Source organism: Piliocolobus tephrosceles, chromosome 15 (assembly GCF_002776525.5).
Source record: "Piliocolobus tephrosceles isolate RC106 chromosome 15, ASM277652v3, whole genome shotgun sequence".
Taxonomy (NCBI): domain Eukaryota; kingdom Metazoa; phylum Chordata; class Mammalia; order Primates; family Cercopithecidae; genus Piliocolobus; species Piliocolobus tephrosceles.
The window spans coordinates 12,171,504-12,182,915 of record NC_045448.1 but is presented as its reverse complement, the minus strand read 5'-3'; the positions used below and the strand labels follow the sequence as shown (position 1 = coordinate 12,182,915).

At 40.6% G+C, this 11,412-nt stretch overlaps 1 long non-coding RNA gene across 1 annotated transcript; it reads left to right on the top strand.

Annotated features, from left to right (window-relative positions):
* Window positions 1–1,276: 1,276 nt before the first annotated feature.
* LOC111531296 lies at window positions 1,277–10,304 on the top strand. The gene is made up of 3 exons (XR_002728220.1): window positions 1,277–1,457; window positions 4,726–4,841; window positions 10,050–10,304. It is a non-coding gene; the product is annotated as an uncharacterized LOC111531296 (long non-coding RNA).
* Window positions 10,305–11,412: the final 1,108 nt, after the last annotated feature.

Sequence of the window (11,412 nt, the reverse complement as noted above, 5' to 3'; positions counted from 1 at the left end):
CCTGCATATCACTCAGGTCAGCCTTGCTGAGCCGAAGATGTGGCGCCACCTGTGCAGTGGAGGACATGTTCATCTTGTTAATCAAACTTGTTTATGACTTTGATATGTAGCCAGTCATTGAATTTCCTTCCTTTACATTCATGGTTCTGCTCCCTGATCTCACTATGATAACGTTGGGCACAGCCTTCCTTAATACACACAGAATGGGGCTCTTGAGCCCAACAAGTGTCTGAACAGACTGGATCTACCAGGGCAGAATTCTAGGGACTGAACTTTCTGTGACATAGAGATGGCTCTTCTTGTTTTTTTTTGAGGGTCTCATTCTGTCACCCAGGCTGGAGTGCAGTGGCGCAGTCTTGACTCATTGCAACCTCCGGCTCCTGGGTTCAAGCCATTCTCCTGCCTCAGCCCCCTGAATAGCTGGGATTACAGATGCGCACCATCCCCCAACTCTGGATAACTTTGTGTGTGTGTGTGTGTGTGTGTGTGTGTGTGTGTGTATTTTCAGTAGAGACGGTGTTTCACCATGTTGGTCAGGCTGGTCTCAAACCCCTGACCTCAGGTGATCCGCCCATCTTGGCCTCCCAAAGTGCTGGGATTACAGGCATGAGCCACCAGGCCTGGCCAAGATGGCTCATTTTGAAAAACATCTTATGTGCCAGCTCTTAGCCAGATGTTGTGAAGAATAATGAATCAGGCAAGATTTCTGTCCTCTAAAGTCTGGCTGAGGAGACAGAGGCAGAGGCAGGTTCCTTCTGTTTTTCTTGGTGAATACAGTAATGAAGCTGTGCACAGGGCATTAGGGACATCAACAATGGGTTTGACCTACAAAGCCCTGGGAGAAGACGCCTGGTGAAATGGAGGCCTGAGCTTAGTACTGAGAGTTAAGAAAAAAAAAAAAAATCTATCCTTATGAAAAAGGGCAGATGGAGGTGGTATGGGGAAAGTCTGATAAACTAAATATGTGAGACAAAGAAAAGAATAGGAAGCCGTATAATGTATGTCCTCAGAACCACAGTTTATGCTGATAGTATGAGTCAGCATTCTCTTCATTATGCTCTAGTAACAAACAACCCCAAGACCAACAAATGTTTATGGCTTCTCTGACATTTTGTATCAGCTTCAGTCACTGAGTGCTGACTGTAGCAGCTGTGACAGTTTCCTGCATCTTCTTTATGCTGGGATCTGGGTTAAAGACGCAGCTTCTTCCTGGAACATGTTATTCTTACAGCACTGATTCTTACAGCTGCTTTCTCTCATCATCTATTAGCTAGATTATGTCACCTGACCAAGCCTGACGTTAAGCACAAGGAAAAGAATTCTCTTCCAATAGGAATCTCGTGGCAAAGGAAAGGGATACCCATTCATCTTAAAGGAAAGGCAGGAAATTCCTGGGAAGAGCAACAATTAAAAGGAGGTGATTTTCCGACAAAGAATGCATGTCTCCGCGAGCAAAGGTAAGGGCAAAACCACCATTTTGGTGGCCCCTGGGGCCCTGTATGACTCAATCAGGCTGCTATAACAAAAGCAAACAAATAAAAAAAGACTGTGCAGCTCTAAACAACAGAAATTTATCTTCACATAGTTCTGAAGGATGAAAAGTCCATGATAAATTTTCATCTGATTGCATTTCTGGTGAGGTCTCTCTTCCTGGTTTGCAGACAGTCACCTTCTCACTGTGTCCTCACATGGCTTTTCCTTGGTGTGTGCATGGAGAGAGAGGGAGAGAGAAACCTCTGTGGTGTCTCCTCTTATGAGAACACTAATCCTTATCAGATCAGAGCCACACTTTTATGACCTCATTTAACTTCATTGATTTCCTTACAGGCCTCGTCTCCAAACACAGCCCCACTGGGGGTTAAGACTTCAACATATGAATTTGGGAGGGACACAAATATTCAGTCTACCACAGACCCACTTTTTGAAAATTATATCAAGTACCTCTAGCTGTGGATGGCTGTCATAGCTGAGAGTAAATAGGCCCTTCCTCCTGTTACCCGCTCAAGCACATTGAAGACACGGAGACAGGCTCTTGACTGCTGAGGGGGGCCTCCAGGTCAGAGTTCATACATTCATCATGCAGAACCACTTGAACTTCCTTGTCATTTTCAAGCATTTCATTTTTGCTCATATTGTTCCAACTTTCCAAAATGTCCTTTCCATTCTTTCAACTCATCAATTCTCATTTATTTTGCTATTTTTGTTTGTGTTTTAACATTAAAGAAATTATAAAACTCAGTCCAATTTCTCCTATAGTATTTTACACCCAACTTTCATTAACTACTATGTTCTATCTGCAATGTTCTTGTGGTCACTTTCCTGATTATTTGGTGATTTTTTTTAATGTACTTGGTTATCTATCTCTCTTTCTTAAATATAAAATGAAGCCATCCCTGTATCTCACCTCCAGCCTAGAAACTCAGTAGGTCAATGAAGAAGAAAAAAATAAAAGAAAGAATGAATACATGAATGACACAATTGAGAGTATATCATATCTTTCTTCGGTGAAGTGCACATGCCTCATTTTGCCATCACATCTTTTTTTGAAAAATTAAAAACTGTCATTAGTGGAATCTGAGGCATGACTTGGAGGAAAGAAGAATGGGGAGAGGGTGAAAAGGAAGAGAAATATTCCAAAACACCTGAAATCCCATCGTGTGACTTACTCATTACTGTCAACTCAATCCAAGGCTGCTGACCCCCTGAGCCTCCACCCTGTGTGCTGTCTCTGGACCATCAAAGGACTCTGTGCAGCTGGGAATCTAATTAGCCAGACTAGAGGACCAGGGGAAGACAGCGGCAGGCTCACTTCAGCTCGTTAAAAGCTCCAGTCTCCTGCTTGGGAAATTGCTCTCCCGTTTTACCAGTGCTGTTTGCATTTTGCAGCTCCCAGGGGACAGAGGGCAGTGCTGGTTGAATTCCTGGCTAAGCCATTTGGCCCAGAGCCTCCATAAAACCTCGGCACCAGTCTTCCTGACTTGGGGCTTTCCTCATTAAACATGGAGACAGGAGCCTGCTGTTTGGCTTTCAGAGGCCGAGGTGAGGCAGACTGGTCTCCTCTTCCCTGAGGGTTCAGGGTTGATAGAGAGCTTGGAAGAAGATGGAAGTGAGGGCAGTGGTGGTAGACATTGGGCGCTGCTGGGGAAAGGGAGGGAGGTAGCAATGAAAATAAATATGTGCAAATGAAAACTCTGGTTTCCAAAAACATAAGCCTCCTTTGTAATAGCGGATAGTTCCCTGCTTAGAAAACCTCACCTTAGAAAATCTACCACCCACCTTGAACTTGAACCTGAACCGACCCTTACATTTGACCTTTTAATCATTTTGTTGATGGTCTATGAAATACTTGAAGAGTCTTCTTGCTTTTTAATAGTAATTGCAAGGCCATGTAGTTTGCCGGGAGACGGGAAGGGAGATGGTACCATGGTTATAATATCATTTCAACAAGTAGAAGATGGTCTCTAGCATCCTCTAACAGTCACCAGAGGGAACTTTCCAAAGCTGATGCAGCCTCTCCTCTGTGTGGAACCCTCCAGCAGAGCTGTGCTTTACTCCAGGCGCACATGCCTTCACTTAGAGTCCAAGACCCTCTGAGAGCAGGTGGTCCACGTGGCTCCATCCACCTCTGCTTCGCCATTCAGCCCTTAGCACGGCTTGCTGCCCAGGAAAGTGGGTCTCCCCAAATCATCACCTTTATGGGACTCAATGACCCTGAAAGAGAATGTATAGGATTTATGGGGAAAAAACATATAAGTTCAGCAAGAAGCTGAGTATAGAACATAGAGAACCAGAAAATAGCCTGTCAACACTACCACGGATTCAAATAATATCTGATATGCATGGTATTTTGATGGGAAAAATCTAAAAGAAAAACAAAGGTGTACTTCACATCGCAAGCAATGAACTATGAAATAGGAACAACAATATGAGACAGTGAAATAACCTTAACTTGACTCGGGAGAGAAGAGATTAGAGCAAAAGGGACCAGGAAGAATATAAGCCCCTCCCATCTCAAGCTCTCAGTAATCTTTTCCATTCTACTGGACTTCTATTTCATTTGAAACCCTAAAACCAGGGCAGCTCAACTGAGAAGTGGGCCCAAGTCACTCAGTTCTCAAGTAGCAGGACTAGAGGAACCTCTCCTGAGTCAGCCACTCGTCCTTCCTGGTCACAAGGTCACTCGACACATTGCTGTGCCGTTTGGTGGGCACAGGCTCAGTGCACAGCTGGCTGGCATGTAGTGTACTTACAGAGCACTCTAGAGAGAGTTAGAGATTACGGGTTCTGCATCCAGACAAACACGGCTCCCAACGCCAGCTCCACCCCTAGTGAATGACATCACCTGAGGCAGGCTCCTTCCACTCTCCGAATTGCAGTTTTTCAAATTTAAGATATGACAACCACACCTCTCTTGATGGGTGGCTGAAGGATTGGAAATTATAGACGGAAAGTGATTCACATAATTCCTAGCTCACGATAAATGCTAAATCATGGGGAGGGCTACAGTTATATGTGCTGGATGCATAAATTAACGAACAAACTAATAAGGAGGTAGTCCCTGAGGTCTCTTCCAACTCTTAACTGTCTCTACTCAGTATCCCGACACCCTTGGAGTATTTAAAAGCAAGTCTTTAAAATATGCCTGAATGTCCCAGGGAACTCAACATCTGGTCAGAAGGTGAACAAAATGATGTCGAATATGACTTTTCCCTCTCTAAATTCTAGATGCTGTGATTGATTACCAATTTCCCACTCCCTGGGATTTCAGTTGCTGTTATAATCTGGGATGAAAGCATACTGCATGTGAGATGAGCACAATTAAAAGTCTTCTGAGAGCCCTGGTAGGTAGCTTTCTGAGAGTTATTGTGTAAGAGTCGATCTGCATAAGAATCCCTGCTTTGCCCTAAATTGTGGCTCTTCCAGTGCTTTTGTACTTAGTGTATTTTAAACAGAGATAATTTTGCTGCCAACACCTGTTATATGCTAGCATATAGAATAAGATACACATGTATTTTTTCTGCCTCTAGAAATAATAATAGCTATCACTTACTGAGCACTACTATATCCCACATATTTTGTTAAATGTTTTATATGTAGTATCTCTGATTCTTATTCTAGCCTTGTTAGGTGAGAGAAGTTAGATAATTTCTCACTGTTACTCAGTGAGCACCTTTTAGGGTCAAAATTCAAACCCAGTTACTTCTGGCTTCAAAGGCCCAATGTTTTCTACTACGCTATACTATTCCACAAATCTATCAAAATGATAACAATGAGGTGGTTATATAGGAGAAGACGTCGTAACTTGGCATCCCAACTCCAAATCTGAGAATTGCTTAATGAAGAAACTGAGCCACAGCATTTGACCTGGCTAGTGGTTCCCTCATGAAACTAGGCACCAACATTTTGTTGCTACTGCTATTCATTTCCTTAATGTACCTTGACTTCTACCTTAGCCCTCCTGAATCAGAATCTCCAGGGACTGACCCTTAAAATCTGTATTTCTATGTAGCTTCCAATGTGGTTCTGGTGAAATCAATCCAGAGAAAGACATAAACACCACTGTTTGGCTAAACCATACTACACCTTTAAGTTTGGGCAGTTATTTTCTTCTCTTACATTTATGATTCTTTTGTTTTCATCTTAAAAAATATATATTTTAATATGGAGGAGTAAAAGCAAAGACAAAAAAAAAAAAAAAAACAGCTCATTAGCTCCCTTCCAAGATGTATTACCGTTGACATCTACTGATATATTTTAAAAATCATGTGTGTGTGTGTGTGTGTGTATAGAGAGAGAGAGAGAGAAAGAGAGAGAGAGAGAGAACAGAAAGTGCTATATGAAAAGTAAGGTCTTTCCATATCCACTCTTTGCTCTTCTCAAAGGCCACCACCATAAAAGTTACATATGCTATGCACATATAGCTTCTTTTTCATTTTCACAACAAATTCTTACTACGCATTCTACATCTTGCTTTTTTTTAAGCCTAGAAGTTTTTTGGAGCTCTTTTGATATTGTTACATTGTGTTTGTTTTCTACAGACAATTCACAGCATTTAAGGATATACCATAATTGATTTAAGCAGTCTAACATTGAAAAGCTCATTAATTTTTGCTTGTATTTTTTGCTGTTTAGATTTGGCAAAAGTGTTGCTTCAAATATTCTACACTAATCTTGGTGAACATATGCAAAAATCAATGTTAGGTAAATTCCCTAACTGTGGCATCGCTAAACCAAAAGCTAAGTGCCTTTTAAAAATTGACACATGTTGTCAAATCATCACCCAAACAATAATATGTGAGACTTCCCATATTTTATACAATCACAAGCCTAAGTATCATCACATATAACTGAGACTGAGTCACGAGCCAATAAGGAAGCATGTTTCAAAGATCAGTGAGTAAACAGATGTCTGATGCCAATCTATTAACCAGTATCTCTGTAACAGCTTTCTGAACTCATACATTGAAACACTGAAAACACACACACACACACACACACACTTACATATGCATGTATGTATAAGCATATATGCATGTATTCACACCCCCACAAATGTGCATGTGCATACTCACATATGCATGCATACATATTCATATATCTGCATGTATGTGTGTGTACCAACACACTACTTACTTATGTATACATTGAATATCATTAGAAACAAACACACATAAGATATAAAAAATTAAAACGTAAAAATTAAAAAGAAAGAGGAACTGGTTCCTCCAGGAAAGTGAGGGAGATTCATTCTCATTCTTTATCCTTTTGTTCCTTTTGAATTGTGTACCACATACATGTATTAGCTAGTCAAAGAGTAAATGAAATAAAAAGTATTCCAGAAAATTATAAACACACTTAGCCTTTGATTCAACAATCTCTCCTCTACAAACTTATTTTAAAACTAAATCAAACCAACCACAGAGAATAAAGTACATTTAGAGTTAGTCACTGCAGCATTGCTTATGATAACAAAAGATTAGAAACCACCTTAATGTGCCTCAATATAGAACTAGTGAAATGAAGAACACACACACTAAAATGCTCTGCATCCATAACAGAGAATGACTTAGTTTATTACACAATGATATGGAATATTCTCAGAGGTATATTGTTAAGTGAACAGTGGCACTTCGGCAAGTTGCAGAACAGTGGATTTGATATTTACCATTTGTATCAAAAAGGAGACAAAAATCATGGAGGAGGGTGTGCATGTAGAACAAGTATACTGTATGTACAAATATATGTGACATAAATATAATATATAGTATTATACATATATGTATATATACACACACATATATGTGTATTTCCCTGTATTAGACTAAAACACCTCTGAAAAGACACATGAACAATAGATAATAGTAGAGAAAACAAAGGATGGCTGCACCAGGGAGCATGATCCTCAGTAGAACTCAGCTGAGATGTGATCAGGAGTCTGCTCGGACATTCTGACTGGAGGTCTAGTTTCAATTCAAAGTGACTGTGTGGAATGAAGTTCCCTTCCATCACCTACAAATTTGACATTTTCTACCGAATTTTTGTGAAGATAAATCTCCACTTCACTTTCACAGGAGGTTAGTAAGGAGTCATAAACATCCCATTGTTCTTTTTTTTTTTTTTTTTTTGAGACAGAGTCTTGCTGTGTTGCCCAGGCTGGAGTGCAGTTGCGCAATCTCGGCTCACTGCAAGCTCCGCCTCCCGGGTTGACGCCGTTCTCCTGCCTCAGCCTCCCGAGTAGCTGGGACTGCAGGCGCCCGCCACCACGCCCGGCTAATTTTTTGTATTTTTAGTAGAGACGCGATTTCACCCTGTTAGCCCGGATGGTCTCGATCTCCTGACCTCGTGATCTGCCCGCCTCGGCCTCCCAAAGTGCTGGGATTACAGGTGTGAGCCACCACACCCGGCCCATTGTTCTTACTTCACACATTTGCGGATGGCTTTTGGGATACCGGCACGCCCCACATGGTATGTGATAGAGCAGTGTGCTGCATTGCAGTTGAATTTTAATCTCCACATACTAGCACTTCTGGGAATTGGAATGCCATTTCCTAAATGAAATGGTAACCCCCTTTATGCAAGTGATTCATATAACGTTTAATGCTTTAAAAAAAGAAATACATATGCTCCTGGAAATACACTTAACTTCTCAGGGCAGAAGACAAATACATAAACAACAGAGAAAAAGCCCTCTTTGAGTGAGGTCGTGACAAGTAGGAAAACCTTCCTGTTCAGAGGATTTCGTACATGGGTCTCATATATTTATGCATGTTCTTCACAGGCCTTTTTTTCACTTCCTTCAAACTCTTCTTGGCTGTGTTCCAGAGAGTTAAATTAATCTTCAGTTTGAGAGATTTTTCACACGTTCATACAACTCCAGGTCTTAGACACCAAATCCAAACATACTTGTACTTACACTTTGAACATAAACTGCCGCTTAAATTCAATCCAGTAAACATTTTATTGGCATTTATCTTTTCCTCTCTCTTTTTTTTCCTTCTCCCTTTTTTTCATGTGTTCTCCTTTCCTTGCTCAATAAAAACATATTCATTGCTATCCATGTTGTCGGAGATTTAATCAAGACCCTAAAATTATAAGAATCATTTTAAGGTATAGATCTTGCCCTCGAGGAGTCCAGACTCATGGGAAGGACAACATCGCAACCTATGCTGCAGTGAAACATTGCTGTGGTGGAAGCGTGTCCTCTGCATCAATTTTCCTGATGAAAAACGAGATGAGAGCAATTATTTCTATGGAGCTAGGAAGGAAAATGATCCAGGAGGTTAGGAGTAAGGCAGAGATTCCAGCCAGCCAAATGGAAGAAAGGCCGCCAGGCAGAGGGAATAGCATTAGGCACAGGCCGGGAGACATGAAGCGCCATGACTGTTCCAACCAGGAAACACAGAACAGAGTCGAGTGCACCTGTGGGAGAGGGAAGCAGGGAGACGCAGGACATGATAGGCTGGAACTAGTTTGTCAAGAATTGTCTATTTCACGGCGGTAGATCTGCTAATACTGGTATTTTTGAGGTTAAGGATGTAGCCACTGCTAGGAGAAACGTCCGATTTGGAATTCTAAGATCTGAGATGAGTTCTTAGCAGCCAAGGTGAAGACAGCTTTCAGCTCCTGCTAATCCTTCCCCCAAGGCCTGCCATCACCGCTACTGCCTGCCCAACATCTGCTAACAAACAGATAGCAGCCTTCTGCTAATCTCTTCTCCAGGCACACAGGGACTGTTCTTCTCACCTCTTATCACCAGGAGCCCTATCACCTCCTGCATCAGCCCCCCTGCCAGCCTCTCCTCTCCTCTTAGCTAAACAGTATTTTCTTCCTTGGTTTTCAGACTGGGGGAAATCTTGACCCTTCTCCTAGAGTAGAAAGGCCTAGAAGTCAAGGGTTAGAAACTCTGGTGAAAACAATTCTCTAGTTGGAGCCTCTTGGCATTTGTATTAGAAACTGTGTTAATGTTTTCCCCTTCCCTCTGCTCCTCAAATTACTGTGATGCAAAATTAGGTCATGATTATTACTTTTAGAAATTGGAAATATGCATACATGATCTAAAAAACACAAGGTAAAATATTGCTATGTACTAAAACACTCTTCTCAATGTAAACATTTCTAAACAAACAAACATGCGTTGATTTCTTTTGCGTTGCTTTTAATCTGTATGCTAAGGGGGTTATATATCCACATAAGACCATGTTGGAACCTCTAGGAATTTGCCCTAAAAAAGTAACTGGATTGCAATCAAAGCTATGAATGCTAGGTTGTTCTGTCAATGTTACCAAAAGTAGGGAAAAATAGAAAGCATCCTAGATTCCTATCTATTGTTGAGGATAATTGAATTGATTTTCTTATATCCACTAACACTTGTAGTTTGGGAAAATAATGACAACATCATTTCAAATAAACCAGTGCAAAACAGTAGCATGTATAATATCTGTACATAGCATGGAAGGAAGAAATGTTGGAGGGAAGGGCAGCAGAATGCTAGCAGTAGTTGTATCTCAGTGAAATGTTATACATGGTTTACTGTATTTTCCTTTTTGTAGGAAAGCAAATGTGATATTGGGTCACCTGCATGGAGGATCTGGGCCAGGTGTATGGCATGCAGGAGCTGGTTGGGCCATAGTTTAACATGAAAAGTACAAACAGTAAAAACCATGGCGGCCCGTGCTGACCAGGTGCCAGCTGGGGAGCACAGAGGCGGACTCCATGGCTGACGGAGGGAAAGAGGCATGTAAGTATTCAGGACATCAATAAAAAGAGGAGAATGCGTACATAGACTTACAGTCCTAAAGGGTTAAAATGGGACAGGTTTCATAAAAGAAAAATTAGTGATGCTTAAAAATCCAAATTTTAAGCTCCCAGTTTTAAGAAGCATTAATCCATTTGCTTCATGGGATTCAGACCAAAGCTTTTATTCATTTTTGCCACTTTTTGGAAAGACTCCATCCCTCCAGTTATGTCTTGTTAGGCTCTTCTGGAACAGTAATACTCCCTCATGAAATAATGTTCTAACTTCATGACGACTTCCATTTCACAGTGATTTCTGCTTCATGGAGAGAAAAGATGGAAAACATAACTTTTAAAGTGATTTTTGCATTCTTCTTTAGATACTTTGCACTGTTTAAAAAAAAGCTATAGACTTAAAAGATGAAAATTTTAGACTTTGCTATTGTTATGGGCCAAGAATTGGGTCTCACTTAAAAAAAATGAGAGAGACAATTCGGATGTGAATCTCATGTTTATTGTTTTAAAAGCTCTGTGCTAATACCAAAAGAATGTATTTCTGGTGGGAAACTATATATTTCCATGCCTTCAGGGAATTTGACTTCTGTCCTAAAAATATATTTCCTTAGATATTATAAACAAAACACCTTAAATAATAATAAAATAAAATATGGCAAAAAAATATACCACAAGCATAGCGATGTTGTACATCCTCATCATGTAAGGGCTTTAAAGCTATAAAGAAAAGCAAGAACATAGACCCCCCCTTAATAGAAAAGTGTGCAAAGAATACGAAAGGCAGTTTACAAAAGAAGTCTTGCAAGTGGCAAGCAAATATGAAATAAAAACGTTAACTTTACTAAGAATCAGTGAAATGAGTATGAACACATCAGTCAAATAAAATCTGCTCTCAGTGGGTTAGAGAATGTGTTGTGTTTTCCTTACTGCTGTTGTTACATGTTCCCTGATATTGGCAAGCAGGTGTGCAATAACAATCTCAGAACCTTCTGGTGAGATAAATTGCTGCAACTTTTTTGCAGGACAATTTAAAATTGGCCCTAGTTCTTTAACCCAGTAATTCTTATCCTTCCAATTTGTTATTTGAAAAGGAATGAATATGCTCATATTTCCAAAAATGGAGTCACCGCAGTATTTTTATAATAGCAAAAGTAACCCAAATAA